Source organism: Maylandia zebra, linkage group LG3 (assembly GCF_041146795.1).
Source record: "Maylandia zebra isolate NMK-2024a linkage group LG3, Mzebra_GT3a, whole genome shotgun sequence".
Classification (NCBI taxonomy): domain Eukaryota; kingdom Metazoa; phylum Chordata; class Actinopteri; order Cichliformes; family Cichlidae; genus Maylandia; species Maylandia zebra.
In genome coordinates this window covers 12,992,479-13,003,139 of record NC_135169.1, presented here as the reverse complement: position 1 = coordinate 13,003,139, position 10,661 = coordinate 12,992,479, and positions in this window count along the sequence as shown.

The following is a 10,661-nucleotide window of genomic DNA, read 5'->3' as shown; positions in this document are numbered from 1 at the left end:
TTGAACCGCGTTGCCACCAGGGTGCGGCGTTCAGTTTAAAGTCACAATTTTTGCACTGAAGCATGACAAGGGACTGATGGTGATATTCACCGCTTTTGAGGTGGCCACGATGAACCTGTGAAAATCAGTACAACAAAATTAAAGCCATGACATTTCCTGTTGCCACTAGGTGGCGCTGTCCGTATTCCCGACAATGGGCACATCAATCTGTTCAGGGCGGGTCTGTCATCATGCCTGTAAAGTCTGGTACTGATCAGACTGGATTTCATTGAGTTATACTAATTTGTTTCTTCATGGCGTGACATCAAAGTTCGCCATGCTGCTGGGGTCACACCCTTTTGCGAAAAGTCACAGTTTTCACTGTAATCCAAGACCAACTCCTTAAGGCTTTTCTGGAGAAATTTGAGGCTGCAGATGTCACCCATCACTATACTGTACCCCAAAGTGTAAAACATGACATTTCCTGTTCCCACTAGGTGGCGCTGTCCTTGATGTCAAATATGGCAGTTGAAATATGTTCATGGGTGGAGCCTTATCATATGTGTTCACTTTGGTCAAGGTCAGAAAATGTATGACAAAATGAGAGTCAATAAGATTTTCATGGCGAGTCATCGAAATTCGCCATGGCGCCACGGCCTCATAGTATTGTGAAAACTCAAAAGCTCCGCAATTTAACATGGCACAAGGGTGTAGTTGACACTGACCAAATATGAAGGTTATGAAATCAAACCCCAAGGAGGAGTTCGCAAAAGTTCGAGGCATGGAAATGGCAAAATCAGAGCCAAAATGTCACCTTCTCTTCCAAATGGCGGACTTCCTGTTGGGTTTGCGTCAATGGGCCCACTGACTTTTTTGTTCGTCTTGGCATGATACACATGTGTGCCAAATTTCATACATGTAGATCAAACGATGTGGTCGTAGGGCTGCATTTAACAAGGCATAGGTGGCGCTCTAGAGCCATTTCCCAGTGCTCATATGTAAAACCATTAAAATACAAAATTTTTCACCAGACCTGGCATGTGTGCAAAATTTCATGAGTTTTTGAGCATGTTTAGGCCCTCAAAAAGGCCCTTGTTTCGCCTGAATAATAATAATAATAATAATAATAATAATAATTAAAGCTGCAAGCAGCGTTATGAGGGCCCTCGCACCCCCGGCACGTCGAGCCACTGCCAACACCTCAAACCGGCACGTCCGATGTGATGTCACATTGATGGATTTCATGCTTTTAATCACCAGCTAACATTTCATCTTATTCAACCAGGATTATAGTCATGCCACTAGGTGGCGCTCTAACCATTATTGACAAATAGCATAACAAACATTTCCAAGCTCAAGTCTCATCACACCTGCGACCTTTGGGAGAGATTGGACATTGTGTTTTTTAGTGACAGCAGATTACTGCTTTTTGCGAGTGATTGAAACTCTACGTGCCGCCATGACCACCCCGTTTCCCTGAATGGAAAAAGCTTCGCAATTTAACATCACAAAGGTCTTTAGATTCTACACACTGAAGAATGCTTCAATATGATGAAATCCCTTGGAGGAGTTCGTCAAAGTATGAGGCCTGAAAAGGGGGGAAAATGTCATCAAAATTACACATTAATTTTAAAATGGCTGACTTCCTGTTGGATTTGGGATATTGCTTCAAGAGACTTTTTTGTACATCTTGATATCTCCTATAAGCTTACCAGGTTTAAGACTCATACATAAAACACAGAGCTGGGGCTGATGTTTTGAAATTTTGTAGGGGGCGCTGTGGAACCATTTTGCGCTATTCAATGAAAATGATCATATAACAACAAAGCCTTATGCACATTGGAGGTGTGTGCCAAATTTCAAGCCTCTATAAACTTTCCAAGCCCCTCAAAAGCCACTTCATCTTTCATGGTGGACCGCGTTGCCACCAGGGTGCGCCGTTCAGTTTAAAGTCACAATTTTTGCACTGAAGCATCACGAGGGACTGATGGTGATATTCACCGCTTTTGAGGTGGCCAAGATGAACCTGTGAAAATCAGTACAACAAAATTAAAGCCATGACATTTCCTGTTGCCACTAGGTGGCGCTGTCCGTATTTCCGACAATGGGCACATCAATCTGTTCAGGGCGGGTCTGACATCATGCCTGTAAAGTCTGGTACTGATCAGACTGGATTTCATTGAGTTATACTAATTTGTTTCTTCATGGCGTGACATCAAAGTTCGCCATGCTGCTGGGGTCACACCCTTTCGTGAAAAGTCACAGTTTTCACTGTAACCCAAGACCAACTCCTTAAGGCTTTCCTGGAGAAATTTGAGGCTGCAGATGTCACCCATCACAATACTGTACCCCAAAGTGTAAAACATGACATTTCCTGTTCCCACTAGGTGGCGCTGTCCCTGGTGTCAAATATGGCAGTTGAAATATGTTCAGGGGTGGAGCCTTATCATATGTGTTCACTTTGGTCAAGGTCAGAAAATGTATGACAAAATGAGAGGCAATAAGATTTTCATGGCGAGTCATCAAAATTCGCCATGGCGCCACGGCCTCATAGTATTGTGAAAACTCAAAAGCTCCGCAATTTAACATGGCACAAGGGTGTAGTTGACACTGTCCAAATTTGAAGGTTATGAAATGAAACCCCAAGGAGGAGTTCGTTAAAGTTCGAGGCATGGAAATGGCAAAATTAGAGCCAAAATGTCACCTTCTCTTCCAAATGGCGGACTTCCTGTTGGGTTTGCGTCAATGGGCCCACAGACTTTTTTGTTCGTCTTGGAATGATACACATGTGTGCCAAATTTCATACATGTAGCTCAAACCATGTGGTCGTAGGGCTGCATTTAACAAGGCATAGGTGGCGCTCTAGAGCCATTTCCCAGTGCTCATAAGTAAAACCATTAAAATACAAAATTTTTCACCAGACCTGGCATGTGTGCAAAATTTCATGAGTTTTTGAGCATGTTTAGGCCCTCAAAAAGGCCCTTGTTTCGCCTGAATAATAATAATAATAATAATAAGAAACGGAGCAGATACAATAGGGCCTTCGCACTCTCGGTGCTCGGGCCCTAATAATAATAATAAGAAACGGAGCAGATACAATAGGGCCTTCGCACTCTCGGTGCTCGGGCCCTAATAATAAACAGAGCAATTACAATAGGGCCTTCGCACTGTCAGTGCTCGGGCCCTAATTAAAGCTGCAAGCAGCGTTATGAGGGCCCTCGCACCCCCGGCACGTCGAGCCACTGCCAACACCTCAAACCGGCACGTCCGATGTGATGTCACATTGATGGATTTCATGCTTTTAATCACCAGCTAACATTTCATCTTATTCAACCAGGATTATAGTCATGCCACTAGGTGGCACTCTAACCATTATTGACAAATAGCATAACAAACATTTCCAAGCTCGAGTCTCATCACACCTGCGACCTTTGGGAGAGATGGGACATTGTGTTTTTTAGTGACAGCAGATTACTGCTTTTTGCGAGTGATTGAAACTCTACGTGCCGCCATGACCACCCCGTTTCCCTGAACGGAAAAAGCTTCGCAATTTAACATCACAAAGGTCTTTAGATTCTACACACTGAAGAATGCTTCAATATGATGAAATCCCTTGGAGGAGTTCGTCAAAGTATGAGGCCTGAAAAGGGGGGAAAATGTCATCAAAATTACACATTAATTTTAAAATGGCTGACTTCCTGTTGGATTTGGGATATTGCTCCAAGAGACTTTTTTGTACACCTTGATATCTTACACAAGCTTACCAAGTGTCAGACTCATAGATGAAACACAGAGCAGGGGCTGATGTTTTGAAATATTGTAGGGGGCGCTGTGGAGCCATTTTGAGCTATTCAAGGAAAATGGTTACATAACAACAATGCCTTCATCCATTTGGAGGTGTGTGCCAAATTTCAAGCCTCTATAAACTTTCCAAGCCCCTCAAAAGCCACTTCATCTTTCATGATGAACCGCGTTGCCACCAGGGTGCGCCGTTCAGTTTAAAGTCACAATTTTTGCACTGAAGCATCACGAGGGACTGATGGTGATATTCACCGCTTTTGAGGTGGCCACGATCAACCTGTGAAAATCAGTACAACAAAGTTAAAGCCATGACATTTCCTGTTGCCACTAGGTGGCGCTGTCCGTATTTCCGACAATGGGCATATCAATCTGTTCAGGGCGGGTCTGACATCATGCCTGTAAAGTCTGGTACTGATCAGACTGGATTTCATTGAGTTATACTAATTTGTTTCTTCATGGCGTGACATCAAAGTTCGCCATGCTGCTGGGGTCACACCCTTTTGCAAAAAGTCACAGTTTTCACTGTAACCCAAGACCAACTCCTTAAGGCTTTCCTGAAAAAATTTGAGGCTGCAGATGTCACCCATCACAATACTGTACCCCAAAGTGTAAAACATGACATTTCCTGTTCCCACTAGGTGGCGCTGTCCTTGATGTCAAATATGGCAGTTGAAATATGTTCAGGGGTGGAGCCTTATCATATGTGTGCTCTTTGGTCCAGATCGGAACATGTATGACAGAATGAGAGGCAATAAGATTTTCATGGCGAGTCATCAAAATTCGCCATGGCGCCACGGCCTCATACTATTGTGAAAACTCAAAAGCTCCGCAATTTAACATGGCACAAGGGTGTAGTTGACACTGTCCAAATTTGAAGCTTATAGGACCAAATCCCAAGGAGGAGTTCGTTAAAGTTCGAGGCATGGAAATGGCAAAATTAGAGCCAAAATGTCACCTTCTCTTCCAAATGGCGGACTTCCTGTTGGGTTTGCGTCAATGGGCCCCCAGACTTTTTTGTTCGTCTTGGCATGATACACATGTGTGCCAAATTTCATACATGTAGCTCAAACGATGTGGTCGTAGGGCTGCATTTAACAAGGCATAGGTGGCGCTCTAGAGCCATTTCCCAGTGCTCATATGTAAAACCATTAAAATACAAAATTTTTCACCAAACCTGGCATGTGTGCAAAATTTCATGAGTTTTTGAGCATGTTTAGGCCCTCAAAAAGGCCCTTGTTTTGCCTGAATAATAATAATTAAAGCTGCAAGCAGCGTTATGAGGGCCCTCGCACCCCGGGCGCGTCGAGCCACGCCCAACACCTACAACCAGCACGTCCGATCGATGTCACATTGATGGAATTCATGCATTTAACCACCAGCTAACATTTCAACTCATTCATTCATGATTAGCTAGTCGTTCCACTAGGTGGCACTCTAACCATTATGTACAAATGGCATAACAAACATTTCCGAACTCGAGTCTCATCATGCCTGCGACCTTTGGGTGAGATTGGACATTGTGTTTTTGAGTAACAGCAGATTACTGCGTTTTGGCGAGTGATTGAGAGTCTACGTGCCGCCATAACCACCCCGTTTCCCTGAACGTAAAAAGCTTCGCAATTTAACAACACAAAGGTCTTTGGATTCCACACACTGAAGAATAGTGCAATCTGATGAAATCCCTTGGAGGAGTTCGGCAAAGAACGATGCCTGAAAAGAGGGGAAAATGTTGCCAAAATTGCACATTAATTTTAAAATGGCTGACTTCCTGTTGGATTTGGGATATTGCTCCAAGAGACTTTTTTGTACATCTTGATATCTCCTATAAGCTTACCAGGTTTCAGACTCATACATAAAACACAGAGCAGGGGCTGTGGTTTTGAAATTTTGTAGGGGGCGCTGTGGAGCCATTTTGGGATATTCAATGAAAATGATCACATAACAACAAAGCCTTAACCACATTGGAGGTGTGCGCCAAATTTCAAGACTTTTTAAACTTTCCAAGCCCCTCAAAAGCCACTTCATCTTTCATGGTGAACCGCGTTGCCACCAGGGTGCGGCGTTCAGTTTAAAGTCACAATTTTTGCACTGAAGCATCACAAGGGACTGATGGTGATATTCACCGCTTTTGAGGTGGCCACGATGAACCTGTGAAAATCAGTACAACAAAATTAAAGCCATGACATTTCCTGTTCCCACTAGGTGGCGCTGTCCGTATTTCCGACAATGGGCACATCAATCTGTTCAGGGCGGGTCTGACATCATGCCTGTAAAGTCTGGTACTGATCAGACTGGATTTCATTGAGTTATACTAATTTGTTTCTTCATGGCGTGACATCAAAGTTCGCCATGCTGCTGGGGTCACACCCTTTTGCGAAAAGTCACAGTTTTCACTGTAACCCAAGACCAACTCCTTAAGGGTTTTCTGGAGAAATTTGAGGCTGCAGATGTCACCCATCACTATACTGTACCCCAAAGTGTAAAACATGACATTTCCTGTTCCCACTAGGTGGCGCTGTCCTTCATGTCAAATATGGCAGTTGAAATATGTTTAGGGGTGGAGCCTTATCATATGTGTTCACTTTGGTCAAGGTCAGAAAATGTATGACAAAATGAGAGGCAATAAGATTTTCATGGCGAGTCATCGAAATTCGCCATGGCGCCACGGCCTCATAGTATTGTGAAAACTCAAAAGCTCCGCAATTTAACACGGCACAAGGGTGTAGTTGACACTGTCCAAATTTGAAGGTTATGAAATGAAACCCCAAGGAGGAGTTCGCAAAAGTTCGAGGCATGGAAATGGCAAAATTAGAGCCAAAATGTCACCTTCTCTTCCAAATGGCGGACTTCCTGTTGGGTTTGCGTCAATGGGCCCACAGACTTTTTTGTTCGTCTTGGCATGATACACATGTGTGCCAAATTTCATACATGTAGCTCAAACGATGTGGTCGTAGGGCTGCATTTAACAAGGCATAGGTGGCGCTGTAGAGCCATTTCCCAGTGCTCATATGTAAAACCATTAAAATACAAAATTTTTCACCAGACCTGGCATGTGTGCAAAATTTCATGAGTTTTTGAGCATGTTTAGGCCCTCAAAAAGGCCCTTGTTTCGCCTGAATAATAATAATAATAATAATAATAATAATAAGAAACGGAGCAGATACAATAGGGCCTTCGCACTCTCGGTGCTCGGGCCCTAATTAAAGCTGCAAGCAGCGTTATGAGGGCCCTCGCACCCCGGCGTGTCGAGCCACACCCAACACCTAAAACCAGCACGTCCGATCTGATGTCACATTGATGGAATTCATGCATTTAACCAACAGCTAACATTTCATCTCATTCAATCATGATTATAGTCGTCCCACTAGGTGGCGCTCTAACCATTAATGACAAATGGCATAACAAACATTTCCGAGCTTGAGTCTCATCATGCCTGCGACCTTTGGGAGAGATTGGACATTGTGTTTTTGAGTGACAGCAGATTACTGCTTTTTGGCGAGTGATTCAAACTCCACGTGGCGCCATGACCATCCCGTTTCCCTGAACGTAAAAAGCTTCGCAATTTAACATCACAAAGGTCTTTAGATTCCACACACTGGAGAATGGTTCAATATGATGAAATCCCTTGGAGGAGTTCGTCAAAGAACGGTGCCTGGAAAGAGGGCAAAATGTTGCCAAAATTGCACATTAATTTTAAAATGGCTGACTTCCTGTTGGATTTGGGATATTGCTCCAAGAGACTTTTTTGTACATCTTGATATCTCCTATAAGCTTACCAGGTTTCAGACTCATACATAAAACACAGAGCTGGGGCTGTGGTTTTGAAATTTTGTAGGGGGCGCTGTGGAGCCATTTTGGGATATTCAATGAAAATGATCACATAACAACAAAGCCTTAAGCACATTGGAGGTGTGGGCCAAATTTCAAGACTTTTTAAACTTTCCAAGCCCCTCAAAAACCACTTCATTTTTCATGGTGAACAGCGTTGCCACCAGGGTGCACCGTTCAGTATAAAGTCACAATTTTCGCACTGCAGCATCATGAAGGACTGACGGTGACATTCACCGCTTTTGAGGTATCCACAATGAACCTGTGAAAATCAGTACAACAAAGTGTAAGACATGACATTTCCTGTTCCCACTAGGTGGCGCTCTTCATATTCCTGACAATGGGCACATCAATTTGTTCAGGGCGGGTCTGATATCATGCCTGTAAAGTCTGGTACTAATCAGACTGGATTTCATGGAGTTATACTAATTTGTTTCTTCATGGCGACATATCAAAGTTCGCCATGCTGCTGAGGTCACACCCTTTCGTGAAAAGTCACAGTTTTCACTGTACCCCAAGACCAACTCCTTACGCCTTTCCTGGAGAAATTTGAGGCTGCAGATGTCACCCATCACAATACTGTACCCCAAAGTGTAAAACATGACATTTCCTGTTCCCACTAGGTGGCGCTGTCGCTGACGTCAAATATGGCAGTTGAAATATGTTCAGGGGTGGAGCCTTATCATATGTGTGCTCTTTGGTCCAGATCGGACAATGTATGACAGAATGAGAGGCAATAAGATTTTCATGGCGAGTCATCGAAATTCGCCGTGGCGCCACGGCCTCATGGTATTGTGAAAACTCAAAAGCTCCGCAATTTAACATGGCACAAGGGTGTAGTTGACACTGTCCAAATTTGAAGGTTATGAAATCAAACCCCAAGGAGGAGTTCGCAAAAGTTCGAGGCATGGAAATGGCAAAATTAGAGCCAAAATGTCACCTTCTCTTCCAAATGGCGGACTTCCTGTTGGGTTTGCGTCAATGGGCCCACAGACTTTTTTGTTCGTCTTGGCATGATACACATGTGTGCCAAATTTCATACATGTAGCTCAAACGATGTGGTCGTAGGGCTGCATTTAACAAGGCATAGGTGGCGCTGTAGAGCCATTTCCCAGTGCTCATATGTAAAACCATTAAAATACAAAATTTTTCACCAGACCTGGCATGTGTGCAAAATTTCATGAGTTTTTGAGCATGTTTAGGCCCTCAAAAAGGCCCTTGTTTGGGGTGAATAATAATAATAATAATAATAATAATAATAATAATAAGAAACGGAGCAGATACAATAGGGCCTTCGCACTCTCAGTGCTCGGGCCCTAATAATTAAAGCTGCAAGCAGCGTTATGAGGGCCCTCGCACCCCATCGCGTCGAGCCACGCCCAACACCTACAACCAGCACCTCCGATCTGATGTCACATTGATGGAATTCATGCATTTAACCACCAGCTAACATTTCATCTCATTCAATCATCATTATAGTTGTCCCACTAGGTGGCGCTCTAACCATTACTGACAAATGGCATAACAAACATTTCCTAGCTCGAGTCTCATCACGCCTGCGACCTTTGGGAGAGTTTGGACATTTTGATTTTGAGTGACAGCAGATTACTGCTTTTTGGCGAGTGATTGAAACTCCACGTGCCGCCATGACAACCCCGTTTCCCTGAACGTAAAAACCTTCGCAATTTAACATCACAAAGGTCTTTAGATTCCACACACTGGAGATTGGTTCAATATGATGAAATCCCTTGGAGGAGTTCGTCAAAGAACGGTGCCTGGAAAGAGGGGAAAATGTTGCCAAAATTGCACATTAATTTTAAAATGGCTGACTTCCTGTTGTATTTGGGATATTGCTCCAAGAGACTTTTTTGTACATCTTGATATCTCCTATAAGCTTACCAGGTTTCAGACTCATACATAAAACACAGAGCTGGGGCTGATGTTTTGAAATTTTGTAGGGGGCGCTGTGGAGCCATTTTGGGATATTCAATGAAAATGATCACATAACAACAAAGCCTTAACCACATTGGAGGTGTGGGCCAAATTTCAAGCCTCTATAAACTTTCCAAGCCCCTCAAAAACCACTTCATTTTTCATGGTGAACAGCGTTGCCACCAGGGTGCGCCGTTCAGTATAAAGTCACAATTTTCACACTGCAGCATCATGAAGGACTGACGGTGACATTCACCGCTTTTGAGGTATCCACAATGAACCTGTGAAAATCAGTACAACAAAGTGTAAGACATGACATTTCCTGTTGCCACTAGGTGGCGCTCTTCATATTCCTGACAATGGGCACATCAATTTGTTCAGGGCGGGTCTGATATCATGCCTGTAAAGTCTGGTACTAATCAGACTGGATTTCATGGAGTTATACTAATTTGTTTCTTCATGGCGAGATATCAAAGTTCGCCATGCTGCTGAGGTCACACCCTTTCGTGAAAAGTCACAGTTTTCACTGTACCCCAAGACCAACTCCTTACGCCTTTCCTGGAGAAATTTGAGGCTGCAGATGTCACCCATCACAATACTGTACCCCAAAGTGTAAAACATGACATTTCCTGTTCCCACTAGGTGGCGCTGTCGCTGACGTCAAATATGGCAGTTGAAATATGTTCAGGGCTGGAGCCTTATCATATATGTGCTCTTTGGTCCAGATCGGACAATGTATGACAGAATGAGAGGCAATAAGATTTTCATGGCGAGTCATCGAAATTCGCCGTGGCGCCACGGCCTCATGGTATTGTGAAAACTCAAAAGCTCCGCAATTTAACATGGCACAAGGGTGTAGTTGGCACTGACCAAATATGAAGCTTATACGACCAATTTCCAAGGAGGAGTTCGTTAAAGTTTGAGGCATGGAAATGGCAAAATTAGAGCCAAAATGTCACCTTCTCTTCCAAATGGCGGACTTCCTGTTGGGTTTGCGTCAATGGGCCCACAGACTTTTTTGTTCGTCTTGGCATGATACACATGTGTGCCAAATTTCATACATGTAGCTCAAACGATGTGGTCGTAGGGCTGCATTTAACAAGGCATAGGTGGCGCTGTAG